Source organism: Tenrec ecaudatus, chromosome 13 (genome assembly GCF_050624435.1).
Source record: "Tenrec ecaudatus isolate mTenEca1 chromosome 13, mTenEca1.hap1, whole genome shotgun sequence".
Classification (NCBI taxonomy): Eukaryota; Metazoa; Chordata; class Mammalia; order Afrosoricida; family Tenrecidae; genus Tenrec; species Tenrec ecaudatus.
This window is the reverse complement of record NC_134542.1, coordinates 19,357,892-19,372,525: the sequence shown is the minus strand read 5'-3', so window position 1 is coordinate 19,372,525 and position 14,634 is coordinate 19,357,892. Positions and strand designations below refer to the sequence as shown.

Here is a 14,634-nt window from a genome sequence, read left to right as displayed (position 1 = left end):
GAAGAAGAATATTAGAGCCCAGATGGAGCATGAGTTCATGCCCTCTACCTGCTGCCGCTGGAGCTGCCCGTGACTGCTACTGTCTCCCAGGCTGGCTTCCTTAGCTTAACTCTCCTGAGTGAGAATTTTCCCTCTCTATTGTTTTCACATTTCACAACCTTTCAGGGCTGATTCAGGTTCTGTTCTGTGCCAGAGGGGGTGAAAATCTATCTGTTAATTGGCAACTTCAGAAAAATATAAGGGGGCTTATTTTAAAAATTGGTGAAAAAATTGTTATTATTTCATTCCATTCCCCCACTAACTTTTTGAGCCCCCTCGTAGAACTGGGCCATCAGAAAGATGGCCACGTGGCCCATTTTTTATCCATTTCCATGTGACGCCCGTAAGTTGCAAACGGAGCTGAATTCTGACTATGCAGAGGGCTGGAGGCCCGCGGGGCACCTCTTGGCGTTCATCCTACTCGACTGGTTGCTGTTTGCCTCTGATGTTTCATTATCAGGTGCCCTGGCCATTTAAAGGATGAGAGAAAACATTGCATATGAGTGAAAGGAAAATAAGCAGAAATGTGAAACCTACAATTAGGTTAAAAAAATAATAACCAGAAATGCAAGGTGAGGGAGAAAGAATTGACTGCCCGGGTATGTTGGGGCGGGTGGAGTGCCTTTTAGTTACTATAGATTCAAGCTGCGCTCATCATGGTTGCTCATCACCTACACATGATTGTCGACGGCACAGAACAAGGGAGAGAATATGGATACTGTACCATAGATGACAAGATTGTCAGAAGACTTGCTCTGAGCATGGACAGATGGGTGCGTTGCAGTGACCAGTAGAATCTCTAGATGGCTGAGTGAGACCCTCGGTGTGAGCGACTGTCGGAGGAACTGCAAGTGCTGACTCAAGAGACAAAGCCAAGTTGGGTCCTATCAGCTGCCTTCAAACATCTGAAAGGTTGTCTGGTGGGCTTCAGAGGGCAGAAATGGAATCTTAGGATAGATTTTAACTTCTGAGTGCTAGGCAGAATTTGGTTTTCTGGTCGAAGGGTTTGCTGAAACAAAGTGGTTAAAAGTGGAAAGATCTTTAAAAGTCGGAAGATCAAGGTAGATATTCTCTAAGAACCAACCCCATCCTGGAGGGGCAATGTTTTGCTCTTAGTGCCTAACTGAAGCCTTTGGATCCCTGCCTCCACCTGCTCCCCGAAGTTGCTCTTTCCTTGGGTGCGTCGCTGACTTGCTTTTCGTTACACTCCGTTCCCCGTATCTGGACCATCTCTTGTCTCCACCCACTGGGTGGCCACTCATGTGGACAGGATCTCTGTGTAGGGCAAACAGCCAAGTGTTGGACTACGATGTGAAAGAGCGGTGGTTCAGATCCACCCAGCGGCACCTTGAAAGACGGGCCTGGCAATTTCTTCTGAAAGGTCACAACTTGAAAACCTTATGGAAGTAGTTCTACTCAGCACTCACCACGGATTGACCCCCATGGCAACCAGCAAGACAGCAGATGCGACACGGATTGCTTAACCACTTGCCCAGAACGTCCAACTAGGCATCTTCACTCGAGTGTCCCATGGGCACCTTCTACTCAACATAGCTCCAAACTGAGCACATCCTCTTTGCACGCTGCACTCCACCCCCTTAGCCCCAAATAGCAGCCTTTCTGTAGGTTCCATCTTGCTAGCGGACCACCCTATACAAGCTCCCTTCTCCCTTACCCCAGTCAGTCTTCAACTGCTGTCCTAATTATTTCTTGAGTCTGTCACTTCGATCACCGCCGTGATTCAGCCCTCCTCTTCTCTGACTTGGTCCACTGCGACAGTTACCCTGACGCCCCTGCTGTCCTTTGCACCCATCTCGGTGGGGGGGGGGCGGCTGGTGGTAGGGACTATTGAGTCTGTTAGAACTCATAGTAGCCCATGTGACGGAGTAGAACTGCCCCATCAGGTAGGTTTTTCAGGGTGCGATCTTTACGGGAGCAGACCCCCAGGTCTTTCTCCCATGGCGTGGGTTCAAACCTCCCGCCTTTCAGGCAGTAGCAAGTGCTTAAGCATTGCTCCTCAACAAGGGGGCTGAGTCACTCTGCTGAAAATGCAAACTATTGCTCTTCTGCTACTTAATATTCAGGAAATATCAATCTGTCTGCAAGATACAATTCAAGCTGCTTGATAAGGAAGACTGACTTTTTTTATTGAATGCTTTTATTGAGGGCTCTTTCAGTTCTCATCATAATCCATATATTCATCCATGTGTCAAGCACACTTGTACATTTGTTGCCATCATCATTTCAAAGCATTTTCTTTCTACTTGAGCCCTTGATATCAGCTTCTCGATTTTTCCCTCCTCCACCCTCCCTCGTGGAACCCTTGATAAGTTATAAATTATTCTTTTATTCACCTTCTTCCCCGCCCCATAGCCCCTTAATAATTGTAAATTGTTACTATTTAAGAATACAAAAAAAAAAAGACTTCTGAGACCTGATCCTGCCCTGTCTTGCTGTAGACTACAGCAACATGGAACACTAAACAGTTTGTCCTTCCCTCTGCTCGGCTATGCTTCCCTCTAACACCCTGCACACACACACACAATCTCACCCCTTGGTAAATGCCTCACTTGTTTAAGATGTTCTTCAGCCTACACCTCATCTACAAAGCCTCCTGAAAACTCACGTTCCATCCGTACATGATCTGTCTTCTAGTCCTTCCACAGGACCTTGGGCATACATCTCCCCGCCACAGGTCACAGAGAGGTTTCATTCTTTCTCCATAGTGTGTATATGTAGGGTGCATTTGAATAAGCAAATGCATATCCTATACTATAGGCCTATCCTTTTTTTTCATTATGAACCTTTTTTTTTCAATTAGCAATAATCGTGCCTAGGATAAACCTCACTGGCTATATACAGCCACTGCGCAGAGCTATGAGCCATTTTATCGGAAGCTCTTACAGCTATCACACCAAGCAGTGTTGTACAATTGCTACCACAATCAGTTTCAAAACATGTTCTTTCTTCTTGAGCTCCTTGATATCAGCTCCCCTTTCCCCCCCCCCCCACCCTACCCCTCAGGAATCCTTACTTTTTTCCTGTAATAGTTTTTTTTAATAGTTTTTTCTTTTGCCATATCTTACACCATCCACTATATCCTTTCACATTCAATTCTGTCGTGTGGACCCCTTGAGTGGGGTTATACAGTCATCAGTACTGTCTGCTCCCTCTTCCCTCCTCCCCAGCCTTTTCTTCCCGTACCCTCAGGAAACCTTTACTCCTCTTACTGTTTCTGAAAGGTTATTTATCTTGACTTTCATGTGCTGAATGATCTTATACAAATGAACATATACAAATCCAATACGATTAATGAGATCAAACAAAAACCACAATAGTAAGGCGAGGAAATATTAAAGGACTAGAGGATAGTTATGTGGTTCATTACTACTATACTGCAGCTTGGATTTATCACCCTTTCCATGTGACCCTTCTGCAAAGAACTGTCCAATCCTCTTATAGGTGGGTTTTGGGGTCTCCACTACATCCATATACCTTCACATCAATATGGTTGCTTGATTTTGAACTTCTGATACCTCTTCCCATCCACACAGGCTGGTGTGTTTCTTCCATGTGGGCTTTGTTGCTTCCCTGCTAGGTGACCACTTGCTTAACTACAAGTGTAGGCGAATTCTTGAGTGCAGGAGCTATGAGTCATTCCTCTGCAAAGCCCAAAGCCTAGCTTTGCTGTGGCTCTTCTGTCCATAGAGTCTTTGTAACTCCCACAGAATGACCGAGTGGCAACATGCCAGTAAGCTGTAGAGCCGCGGTTCTCAACCTGTGGGTTGCAACCCCTTGGGGGGGGTGTCAAATGACTCTCTCACAGGGGCTGTCTGATTCATCACAGTAGCCAAATGACAGTGATGAAGTAGGAACAAAAATAATTTTAGGGGTGGGGGTCGCCACACATGAGGAACTGTATGAAAGGGTCGCAACATGAGGAAGGTTGAAAACTGGTGCAGAGGCCTCTAAGGAGGGGATTGGTCAGTTTTGTCATTCTGCTGAACATGAGCGAGGCCTCTCAGCAGCAAGACAAGCCACGTCACTCCCAGCACACAGAAAGAGTCACTAGTGGATTTTGTGTGAGATCCCTGCAACTCAGCAGTGACATCGCAGGTAGACTTTATTTATTTAAGGGATCGCTTTTCCATCTAAAGGAAATAATTTCATTTTCCATTCTTTACTCTTACGTTTTCATTTTAATCATTGCTTTTTTTTTTTGCTTTAAGATCATGCCATATTAAATTTACCTTTGGGGGGATTATATTAAAATAATCATGTAGATTTAATCCTTAGCATCTTAGCAGCTTACTTTTTAATATTGTGGTCTGATGGCCGTTGCTGAGCTCAGGAGCCAGTGCCCAGGGAGCAACCTGTCCGGTCCTGCTGGTGTAGGGAGCAGACCATGATCATCCTCAGGGTTTTCAATTTGCCAGGCCTTTCTTCCTCCTACACCTTAGTGCTAGCTCGGCAGGACAGCTACAGGTGAGCCTCCACTGACAGACAGGTCGTGTCTGTGTGCGAGGGGCTTGAGCCCGAATCTGAAGCAGCTCTCCCTCGTGGGGAGGGGAGAACTATGCCGCTGGCCCCGTGCTTTCTCCATCCCTGAGCAGAAGCACGTCAAGGCCAATGGGAAGCCCTCTGGACACAGACAGGCCTCACAGGTTGAGGACCTCCTGTAGGGGGACGTGGCAGGTCCCGTCCCTCTTTGCCCCCACCCCCACTCCCAATGTCAATATATATTTTTAAACATTTTATTAGGGGCTCATATAACTCTTATCACAATCCATGCCTATACATACATCAATTGTATAAAGCACATCTGTACATTCTTTGCCCTAATCATTTTCTTTTTTTTTCTTTTCTTTTTTTACATTTTAGTAGGGGCTCATACAACTCTTATCACAATCCACACATATACATACATAAATTGTATAAAGCACATCCGTACATTCTTTGCCCTAATCACTCTCAAAGCATTTGCTCTCCCCCAATGTCAATATTCATGAGTCTTTTCTCTCAGGTTGCTCTATTCCTCAGAGACTAAGATCATGATCTCCAGCCTGGGTAGTCAAGGCCTGGCTGTCATGCTCTAGTGGCCACACCAAAAAGACCTGCGTGTCTTCCCTCTGGTTCACCCTCTCCAAAGAGTCTAGCACCCATCACTTGGGGTAGGAGAAGGGCAGCCACCTGGGTGCCCAGGCTAGAAGAGGGAATCTGGGGAGCTAATGACTCTTTATAAAGGCTTTAAGTTCATTGTGTTTTCAGTTCCATCCCTCCATCCCCACTTTCAGAGAGGCTTGGAAGCTTCCAAGTGACCAAATATAGTCCATTCTGGTGGGTCAGCCTTCAGGTTTCAGCTTGTTCAGAACCACCCCCCACCCCCAGTCAGTTCTCCGTCTTCCACTCATCTTCCATCTCCCGGAAGGTTTTTGCTGATAGCCTCAGGTCTTGCTTCTTCTCTTGTTCTTAATTCTTTATTTACTTAGTGGAGTGGTCTCCGGGAAATGAGCCAACATGAATATACCTGTTGGATCTATCACATTTAACAGAAAGTTCCTTCTACACCTGCCCGGCCTCTTGTGCATTCCGCTGCCCCGTGCTTTCTCAGCGCTGGGAATAAGCTTTCACATTTACAACACTCTTTCCATGCCGTCCTTTTGGCTAGAAAGTGTTAGCCATCTTGTATGCCCAAAGAATGCCGACTGTCTCTCTCCAACTTCACCCCTGGCACGACCGGCTCCCTTCTCCGTGTCCCCATAGCCCTTTGCACGGGTCTCAGATGATAGGAGATGCCCGTTAAGGAACCTCAAACACCAGTCGCTTTACATGGATAGATATTGGGATATGATCACAGGCTTTTCCAAGTTGAAAAAGCTTGAAAGCCATGGCCTATGAAACCTCTGTTCTCTATGGGTTGTTACTTCCAGGCATCGAACAACTCGAGGATAAAGACTGAGGTTAGTCACCTCTCTAATCCCAAGCACCTAGTACAGAATCTCACAAGGCTTGGTCCATATTTGGTGACTGGAATACAATATAAAGGAAAGTCATATGACAAATGGCTGAGTATTGTCACCATGACGGTATCTTTCATCCCTACGAAAGCAAGGGAGACCTCGGAGAAGAGAGAGCAGGACCACACTACCAAGCTGGCTCTACCGGAGGTGAGAAACCAGATCTAAATCAGAGCTTTCCCATTTGGGTTACCTCCCTTAGATAGGGAAATAGGGTATGCTGCTGGAGTAGTCGATGATTTATGTCCCATGGTAAGATCAGGGATTTCCCAGAAGCACTCTGGGAAATCATCACCTAAGACACCTCTAGCGGGTGTTAAGATTTGGGGGAGGCAAGGTTGTATAATAGGAAGAACATGAACATGAGCAACACCAAAATTGGGGTTCAGAAGCTCCTCCAAGAGCTAGCCACATCTTCATCCCTAACCTCGGTTGCCGTGTCTGCAGTGGGATATACAGAGGTTTTGCCCAGTTTGTCTCCCCCAAATATATGTCCGACCTAGACAAGGCTTGCAACTCATGGTAAATAACTGTCAAGTTGTCTCCCCGAAGGCATCAGCCATCCAGAGCAGTCACACTACTGTGTGGTCCACCGTAGATGGGGCTCCCGCCCTGCTATTTGACAGTGGGGTGCTTTTCCGGAAGATTTCAAAATAAATCAAGCCACCAGCTCCAGGACAATCAAGGTTAGGCTGTCATCATGAATCTCAGATCTGCCTCCCTTGTCACATGTGTATCACTAATCCCTCCTCTTCCTATTGCTTGCACACTCCTAAATCGTCCCCCTCCAATTGCTGTGTTGTCTATGGTATTGCCCCTTCCTATGATATATGTCACCTGTATTCAGGGGCTGGCATGCCCCCAAGTATATGTAAGCCTTGGTTAAAAATGAAATGTTCTCTCCTTCCTCTCCCCCAGTCTCTCCTTCTCTCTCTCCTTCCCTCCTTCCCACTCCCTCTCCCTCCTCTCTCCGCCTCCCGCACCTCCTTATGGACCATCAAGAGGAGCTGAGATAAGCATGCTACGTGAAAAGTGTCTGACTCCATTATTTCACTCTCTTTCCTATCTCTCTTATTCTCTATGACTTTACTGTCAGGGGAAGCCAGCCCCTAACACATCATTACGGGTCCGGTAGGCGCAATTGTACAGCGATAATAAGTAAAGATCATAGTAAAGTTATAGAGAGCATGAGAGATAAAAGTGAAGTATTGAAATAAATGGAGTCAGACATGATTCACGGTAGCATGCTCACCTCAGCCCCGCCTGATGGTCCACGTGGAGGGAGAGAGAGAGAGCTTTTATTTTGATTTTTTTGTTTTTTGTTTTTTTGAGAGAGAGCTTTTAATGCTAACCCAGCTTTTTATATTCTCTGGGGACATGCAAGCCCCCTAATTACAGGTGAGGACATATGTCACAGGAAGGGGCTGTGCCATAAGCAAAACAGAAATGAGAAGGTATTGTCTAGGGACATACATGGGATTGGGGGTATACATGTGACAAGATGGGCAGATCCTAGGTTTAGGATGGCAGTTTAACCTTGACCTGTTCTCTGGATCACCATAGGAACCATTATCAGTAGGGTGTAAGCCCCACCTACTGGAACCAAATAGATGGCTGCAGGCATCCACTGTCCTTAACAGCAGGGAGTGGGGCCTATTGCAGTCTGGCAACTGATCGCCCTCAGGGAGGATGCCTGTGAGCATCTGACCTCCCCCCACACTTTACTATAATCTGTATGCTGTACAGTTGCACCTACAAACCCGGGATAGTTGTTAGGGGCTGGTCTGCTCTGACAATCAGCAAAGTGAAGAACAATAATCAATATGTCCAAACATGTTCATGGGCATCTACATAGGGGACCACGTGTGTAAGGGTGGGATGTGGCACCTAACTAATGCTAGTTCTTTTTCCCGCCTGTGTGACATTGCCTCCCCTTACCCCGCCGCACATCATATTAACTCAAAATGCATCAAAGACCTACATGTAGGACCTGAAACTAATGAAATAGTTTCAAGAAAGCATAGGAGTGAGGAAACTTCTGAGACAGACACCCCCACACTGGTATTTGAAGGGCGTTGGTGCTGAGACATCCTGGCTGGCCATCCTGACTTTGAGACAGTCTGCTTTCAGCCGGCTGGGGTGGGAATACAAGCTGTTGCACCATGACTGCTCAAAGCCTGGCCGTTGAGTCAATTCCAACTCATAGCGACGCTGTGGATCCACATGCTTTCCGAGGCCATAATCTTGATGGACCTCCTTTGGACAGGCTGGTGGGCTGGAACCATAGGCCCGCCAATCAGCAACTGAGCGTTTAACCTCTGCACCAGCAAGGCTTCTGGCACCTGACTTGGCCCATTTGCTCTTCCGTCTGAGGCTGCAGCTCAGAGTTACCCACAATGGCAGCACAAAGCTGCTTAGCAGGTGTAAGTGTTGTTCTAGAATAAGAGAGGCTTGATCGATGCGCGACTGTTAGTTGATATCTTCTGGAACAGATTGTTCAAAGTGAAATGTGAATGGCTTTTTTCTTTCCGTCTTTTCCTGTATTTAGGAAGCAAAGAACCCACTTTCAAACTATGCATTGAGGAGCAGGGGCTGTTATGGATTGAATTTTGTATGTGTGTGCCCCCCCACACACACACAGTATATGTTGGGATCCCTGTCTTCTGCATGTAATCCCATGTACTGTAATCACCTTCGATAGTGCAATTTCATGAACCGGATTTGTACCAGCCAGTGTGGGGTAGACCCTCAACCTAACATCCACCCAGAGAGATACAGTGTCGGCACAGAGATTCAAGAACAGACTGGGGCAGGCAGACAGCTGCCATGCGAGGATGGCTAAGAACAAAGGCATACGGGGGCCACCAGCCAGGGATGACAAGTCCCCAAGATGGGAGAAAAGCAATTCTGTCCTTTCAAGTTACTCTCTTGTGGAATTTGTGTTACAAGCTGGCAGCCAGCTAAGAGAGTGAGGGTTGTCTATTCAACCCCCCCTTTTAAAATCTTAAGACGACAATACAATACCACCCATGCAGAAAGGTCCCCCAAGAGATGCTTTTCTTGAGAAAACACACTGTGGGGGCTTTCCTCCTTCTTGTGGCCACTGGCGTCTCTGACATAAGCCTATTAGGGCACTTAAAAAATTTGGCTCAAGTTCAAGAGATATCCAATATTTAATTTCTAGGGTTCCCAAAATCTTGTTAGTTGAGTGTTTGTACAGTGGGAAAGGGGAGGGAGGCGGTGCTTACCTCTTCTGGCCCATTACAAGGTTTCAAACACCAGAAGCCAGCCATTCTGAGCCTCTGTGAGCATAGAGAAACAAATTAGATAGATAGATAGATAGATAGATAGATAGATAGATAGATAGATAGATAGATAGATAGATAGATAGATATGAATAAACACAAGCTTTGAGACAAAATGATCACAGGGTGACCTGAATTACTCCCGATCTGACAGCTGTGTTACTAAAACCAAGGTGAACGCCTATGTAAAAAGCCCCTGAGGGAACATCAGTTAAGTAACCAACCATGCTGATGCAACAGTGTACCAGGAGGCTTCCCAGAGCTGGCGGAGGAGCAGTGGGGGTGGGGGTGAGTGTGTCCCATGAATCACCTTATTGTTGCCACCAAAGCAGGGACTACTTTATGCAGATCAGAAAACAAAAAAACAAACCACAGGAGGAAAGTTCCGATCGATCGAGTGAATCAAAGGTTTGGAAAGTTCCAATTAGGTGAATCGAATGATTGTTCTTATTCAAATGAGCTGTCACAACAGACCAGAAAGAAATCTCTGGGTTTCAGAAGGGGAAATCTAGGTGACAGCAGGGACATCGCTCTATTAAACAACGAGTCCAGATGTGGCGGACGTAGCTCCACAGGGACCCCAGGGACCTTTCCTATCTTCCTTCTCTGCCCTCTTCAGCATGTCCTCTCTGCCTGGTTTCCCTCATGGTCACAGAAGGGCTGCCCCAGTGCTCAATGTCATAGCTGATGTTCAAAGAAGAAATAAAACGCTCATACAAATTGATGGCATGTACCCACCAATGTCTTGTCTTGATGAAATGATTAATGAAGGAAACAGTAGGGAAGACAAAACGTGGGTTGAGTGCTTTCAGGAAAGAAATAAATACAACAAGAAACAAAGAAAACACTATTAGGTTACATGCACAACTGATTAACATTCTTCAGACAAAATAACCTAACACTTTTTAGGTTAATTTCTCCTCAAGACTGTACAAGAGCAACACCTTATCAATGGCTGCAGGTTAATGTTTTAGAGCTGTAAACTTTGCTTTTTTAGGAGCAGATTGTCAGTCAAATATTCAGTAGCAACACAATTATCTTCCATAAAATAAGCCTGGAAAGAAGGTCAAGTAAGACGATCAGAAAAACTCTAGCATTCTATTTTTAAAATCTTAAAGTTTGGATCAAAATTTCTTTCAGACAGATTATATTGCATCCCTGGAATTGACCACAAAAGGAATAAAGGCACTTCCATGGACTTGGAGCATTGCTGCTTTTGTTAAACTAGTTCCCACCTTAATGGGGTGGATAACAAATCAATTCGTTTAGTGCATTGAGTGTAACTAGCATGATAAATAAAGGAATATATCAAAATGTATCCAACAAATGTATCAAAAATAGCAATAGTAAGCATCAGGCTTGTGTGTATGTGTATGAAATGTGATAGAATGTAGCTCTCTGTCAGGGGAAGCCAGCACCTAACACATCATTACGGGTCCAGTAGGCCCAATTGTTCGGCAATAAGTAAAGATCATAGTAAAGTTATAGAGAGCAAGAGAGATAGAAGTGAAGTATTGAAATAAATGGAGTCAGACATGATTCATAGTAGCATGCTCACCTCTGCCCCGCTTGATGGTCCACATGGAGTGAGAGGGAGAGAGTTTAATGCTAACCCAGGCTTTTTATCTTCTCTGGGGACATGCAAGCCCCCTAATTACAGGTAAAGACCTACTTCACAGGAAGGGGTTGTGCAATAGGTAATTCAGTAATGAGAGGGGTGGTCTAGGGACATACACGCAATAGGAAGAGGAGGGATTGGGGTTATACATGTGACAAGATGGGTGGATCCTAGGTTTAGGATGGCGGCTTAACTTTGACCTGGTCTCTGGATCTCCATAGGAACCATTATCAGTAGGGTGTAACCCCCACCTACTGGAACCAAATAGATGACTGCAGTGCAGGCGTCCAGTGTCTTTAACGGCAGGGAGTGGGGCCTATTGCAGTCTGGATGCCTGTGAGCATCTGACCTCACCCCACAGCTCTCAATGTAGATAATGATGGGGAAGTTTGGGAAATAGGAGTCTCATGCAGGAGCTGTGACACAGCTGTTTAGAGGACAGTGATTAAAATCAGAGTCTTGTCCTCAGGAAGGAAGTTGAGTAATGGCTGGAAGGTAGACAACCAATGCAGTGAGCTGCAAAAAATGGGCAGGTTGGTTGACTCTATTGTCTTTATCTGCAGACTCCATGAGCAAAGATAAACACCGTACACAGGCTGCTGTCTGAGTTTGAAAGAGCCCCCACCACTTCAAACTCAGGTAGGTCCAGTTATCATCAAACCCATGTCTAAGTCTGTGCTGACTCATGAGGACCCCATAGGCTTCAGTGTGGATCTGCACCCTGCAGGGTCCTCTGTCTCTCTCTTTCTCTCTCTCTTACTTTTATTGGGGGCTCTTACAACTCTTTTTTTTTTAATTTTAACAATTTATTAGGGGCTCATACAATTCTTATCACAGTTCATACATATACATACATCAATTGTATAAAGCACATCTGTGCAGTCTTTGCCCTAATCATTTTTTCTCCTCTTTTCTTTTTTTTTTACATTTTATTAGGGACTCCTACAACTCTTATCGCCATCCATACATATACATACATCAATTGTATAAAGCACATCCATACATTCCCTGCCCCAATCATTCTCAAGGCATTTGCTCTCCACTTAAGCCCCTTGCATCAGGTCCTCTTTTTTTTTTTCCCCTCCCTCTCCTTTCCCCCCTCCCTCATGTGCCCTTACAACTCTTATCACAATCCATGCATCCATTTGCACGTATGTCGCCATCGTCATGTTCAAAGCATTCTCTTCCCACTTGAGCCCCTGATATCAGCTCCCCATTTCTTCCCCTTCGTTCCTCCGTCTGCCCTCCCTCACGATCTCTTGATAAGTTATAAATAAAGATAAAAATCTGGAACGCTTCACAGATTTGCGTGTCATCCTTGCGCAGGGGCCATGCTGATCTCCTCTGTATCGTTCCAATGTTAGTAAGTGTGCTGCCGAAGCGAGCACTCGGCAGGGTTTTCAATGGCTGCAAAATTTCAGAAGTAGAACACCAAGTCCCCTGGGTGGATTCAAACTGCCAACCTTTCGGTTAATAGCCAACACTTAGCCATTAGCACTACCTATGGATTCCTCTCATAAAAACCACCCTTTATTTCCTCTTGTACGAAAGACTACTGGAGGTCTTCTCAATTTCTGTTCTCCTTCCCTGGCATAAAGATTGAAATTGTATCTGGGAACATGGCCACCAGCTAGGGATGACCACGTGACTAAGTTGGCCAGTGCAATGTGCCTACAAATGTTGTCTGCAAATGCAAGGTCATGTCCTTAAAGTGTGGGTTACGGGCCCTCATTTCCCTCTCTATTCTGTTGCCTGGAACAAGGACTACTTGGACAATGGCAACACTTTAGGGGTGGTGGAGCAACAAAACCGGGATTGTCCAGGTTATTATATAAACAGGAAATTAAACTTCTTTCTTCTCCCTGCCACTGTTTTTTCTTAGTCCCTTTTGCGGCTATTTAAAGTGTTGCACTTGACAGGTGCCTTCTAGTCTGTTCTCACTCAGAGCGACCCCTGCACAGCAGAAGGAAACACCACCTGGTCCCGAGCCGTCCTCACACCTGCTCTTAGGGATGGGCCATGTGTCCATCCCTCCTGTGGAGGGCCTTCCTCTGTCTCACTGCCCCTCTACTGTACCTCGGTGCATGATGTCCTTCCCCAGAGAGTGGTTTCTCCTGACACGTGCAAGGTGGGTGAGACGAAGTTGTGCCATCCCAGCCTCTCAGGAGCATTGTGGCTGCGCTTCTTGCGAGACAGGTTGGTTGGTTCTCTTGGCCGTCCCTGCTACTTTCAATACCTTTCGCCAGCACCAGCAGTCATACCTGTCGATTTGTCTTTGGTTGTCCTTAAGCTATATCCTGTATGAGGGCAACAAATGTATAAGGGTGCTTTACTCGATTGATGGATGTATGGATTGTGATAAGAGTTGTATGAACCCCAATAAAATGATTTATTTAAAAAAAAACTATATCCTGCCCAATACTGTATGATTAATGGAAAGATGACAGAAGTTTACAGAGTTAAGGCACATAGACATTTGACACCTCAGGTCTTAAGGTGTGTGCACATTAAACCAACCTGCCAAGCAGCTTATGTACTTTTATGTCTGGACTCCAAAGTCCAGCATGCTGAAGGTCAGACAGAGGCTCAGCGCAAAACCATTCTTGTCAGTGTCATGAGCTGCTTCTATTTGATGATATTAAACCATTTGGAATTGTGATTTTAAAAGTAAAAAAATGGCCAACTATTAGTAATTTCATGTGCTTTCACCTAACAGAACGGTTGCTTTATCTCCCCATGATGGAGTAGGTCCTTGAATCCACACCAGCTAAGATCGGTGATGAATATGCTTTCTAACAGCCCGAGGCCCAAAGCTGCATCCCTGTGGCAGAGGGCCCTTACGCACATACCTGGTGGCCTGCACCTCGTTCCCGTTATGCCAGAGCTTCTGAGAAAACTTGATGGACAAGCCGCAGCTGATGGAATGACTCCTGTTTGCAGAGACACAGGTAATACAAATGAAGCCAGTGAGAATGTATGGGTGGAGAGCCATAGGTTGAGTGGGGGAGGGCAGCTATAAAATTTGGGGAGAGAGACAAGAGTCAGGTAATGATATGACTGAACCGCATGGGTGTGAGCTACAAGACCAAGTTTTCTTATTTTCTTTTTAAATAACTCAGTTTATTGGGGGCTCTTACAGCTCTTATAACAATCCGTACATCTACTGTATCAAACACATTTGTACATATGTTGCCATCATTTTTTTGAGTTTCATTCCACTTTATTCCCTGTGGCAGAGGGCCCTTATGCACATACCTGTTTACTTGTCATATAAAAAATTGAGAAGTGATCTGAGTAATAGAAATGATTAGTCTTGATGCATTCATTCAGTGCATTACTATGAAACTATTAAAATGAGGATTTGTTGGTTGAAATGAATATAGTTTTACACAAATCTTTGTCCATGTTTCTGATTGTTTTCTTAGTGTAGAATCTAGGAGTGGAGTTATTGAGTTAGAAGGTTCTATTTTACCCCCAATATGAAAGTTGCCTCACCCCAGTACACATGAAATTGTAAATAGTACAGATTTTAGAAAGTGGAAGCCAACCCAAGATCTGAACTGCTTAAAAGAAACCCCGTTTGTAAAGCTCCATGTCTCTAATCCATATCTATCTTTTAAAAATAATTTTACTGGGGGCTCTTACAGCTCTTATA

At 45.3% G+C, this 14,634-nt stretch overlaps 1 long non-coding RNA gene, 1 other non-coding gene and 1 pseudogene across 2 annotated transcripts; all 3 read right to left on the bottom strand.

Annotated features, from left to right (window-relative positions):
* Positions 1-2,844: 2,844 nt before the first annotated feature.
* LOC142425063 (U4 spliceosomal RNA) lies at positions 2,845-2,916 on the bottom strand (annotated as a pseudogene).
* Positions 2,917-7,058: 4,142 nt separating this feature from the next.
* Positions 7,059-13,908, bottom strand: LOC142424236 (uncharacterized). The gene is made up of 4 exons (XR_012779358.1): positions 13,829-13,908; positions 13,056-13,276; positions 9,305-9,358; positions 7,059-8,594 (listed from the first exon to the last, which is right to left on the bottom strand). It is a non-coding gene; the product is annotated as an uncharacterized LOC142424236 (long non-coding RNA).
* Positions 12,261-12,367, bottom strand: LOC142425087 (U6 spliceosomal RNA). The gene has a single exon (XR_012779463.1). It is a non-coding gene; the product is annotated as a U6 spliceosomal RNA (small nuclear RNA).
* Positions 13,909-14,634: the final 726 nt, after the last annotated feature.